The sequence below is a fragment of the Rhea americana genome, unplaced genomic scaffold, assembly GCF_003343005.1.
Source record: "Rhea americana isolate MKP2758 unplaced genomic scaffold, rheAme1 scaffold_178, whole genome shotgun sequence".
In the NCBI taxonomy this organism is placed as follows: Eukaryota; Metazoa; Chordata; class Aves; order Rheiformes; family Rheidae; genus Rhea; species Rhea americana.
In genome coordinates, this window is record NW_028185905.1 from 1,271,951 (window position 1) to 1,273,933 (window position 1,983).

Consider the following 1,983-nt stretch of genomic DNA (forward strand, 5'->3'; position numbering starts at 1 on the left):
CCCATCCCGCTCCCGCAGCGGGCCCCGGCCGGAGCGAGCCGCGCGGCACCGCCTGCTCCCGGCGCAGAGACGATCCGTCACCGTCGCCCAGGCTGGAACTAGCTGCTTGCAGCGGGCAGGGTCTCCCTTCCCAGCCTCCTGCACCCRACCCAGCGCTCCACCAGGCTCCCGGCCTCATTAGCTACTTGCTCGTTAGCACAACGACCATGAGCTCCCACACCTGGCCAGGGCCCTTCCCACTTCTCCCCGGCCGTCCTRCCTCACCAGGGCTAAAGCTTGCTCACGTTCTGCTTCTTGCCAGGGGCCCTCGGCCGCCRGGCTGGCTCGGGGCTGCCGGAGGGAGCTCGCGGCGGCGCGGGCCCTTCCCGCGCCCGCAGCGGGAGCGTCGTGCCCGCCCGGGTGCAGCGAGGGGTACGGGAACGAGGTGACCCCGCCGGGGCGAGCGCCGGGTGCCCCGTGCCGTGCCGTGCACGAGCCCRCCCCAACTTGCCCCACGCCCCCCTGCAGCAAGCGCTAAAACCTTTCCTGAAGCCCCACGGGGAAAAAGTGTGGAAATTGGGGCCCGTGGAGTTCAGCGCCCCACCGCAATGGGATTTGTGCGAACAGTCGCATCAGTCGCAGGAGAGCGACAGGTTTATTTTTAATCAGATTAAGCACCCGGTGCCGGCCGGGCGCGTCCCAGCACAGCCCCTCCGCGGGGCCGCGGCGGCGGGAGGCGCCAGGAAGCACCGGGCTCGCGAACACGGTGCGAGACGGTTTTGCACGAGCTGCTGGTGCCCGGCAGAGGCGGGCTTGCTTGGGCGGCGGGGCTGGCACGGCACGGTGCGGCACGGCACGGCACGGTGCGGCACGGCACGGCACAGCACAGCATGGCACGGCGTGGCACGCCGGGAGCCCCGGCAAGCTGCCTCCGCTCAGCATGTCCGCCAGCGCAGGTGCTGGCTCTGCGTGCGGTTTTGGGTTATGGAAACGAATAAAACCACTTTGCTGCCCTGGGGCCCAGGACGAGCGGCTGCTCGATGGCTTCCAGGCTCGGCTCACCATCGCGGGCAGCAGGGACTCGATCGCCGGCCTCGTTACGTTGTCCTAATGATTCCAGAATAAAGGAGGAAACGTTTAAGAGTCAATCTGTTTAACTTCAGTTTCCTGGCACTGTCGCAGCCTGCTCAGCTGAAGAAATGCCTATTCAGTATTTTCTCTCTCTCGAACCGATCGGCTCAGCCGTCAGGTGTCTCCGCGAGGGTGAACACATCTCCGTCCCTCTCCTTCAGTCCTCTAAACCRGGCTCAAGACTCCTCTCTAAACCACCCCCTAACTCCCAGCGCCCTCGGCGTGCGGGAGCAGAGATGCCCTTCCACGCGGGCTGCAGCCGAGCCGGGCGGGAGCACGGCGGCCTCCGCAGCATCCCGGGCTCCCCCGCTTGCAGGTGCGGAGGCGGCGTCAGCGCTTTCAGGCACAGCAGTGTCGTGGGAGCCCGTTTCGGCTGCGTGTGTCCGGGCCGTCCTCCCCCCCCCAGGGTCCCGCTTTCCAGGACGGGGCTCTCAGCCCGGCACAGGCACGAGCACGTGGAAATGGTTTCCTCCGACCCGCTTTGGTGGCTCCCAGTCAGTCACCTGCAAATACTCGTGGTAACGATTTTCTATTTTCTTCCCGATCGCTGGCAGAGCCTGCTCGGCGATGCGCGCCCAGAACCTCACCCCAGCGGCTCCACCACGCTGTCCCGACAGCTCCTCGATCACAGAAACTTTTCCGATCTGATCAGCTAGACAGTTCCTAAGTCTTCCTGTTCGCTCTGTTGATTTTGCATCATTCCAGTTACCCTAAAAGTTGGGCAATACCCAGTTAACTGCCTTGCYGAAGTCTATTACAACAGCGTTACTCACTTCACCAGCTCGGGCTATAGTCCAGCAACACACAGCCTCYGTTTTATCAGATCTCACTTCCAGAAAATAAACGTGATGATTGACATTAATTACTTTACCC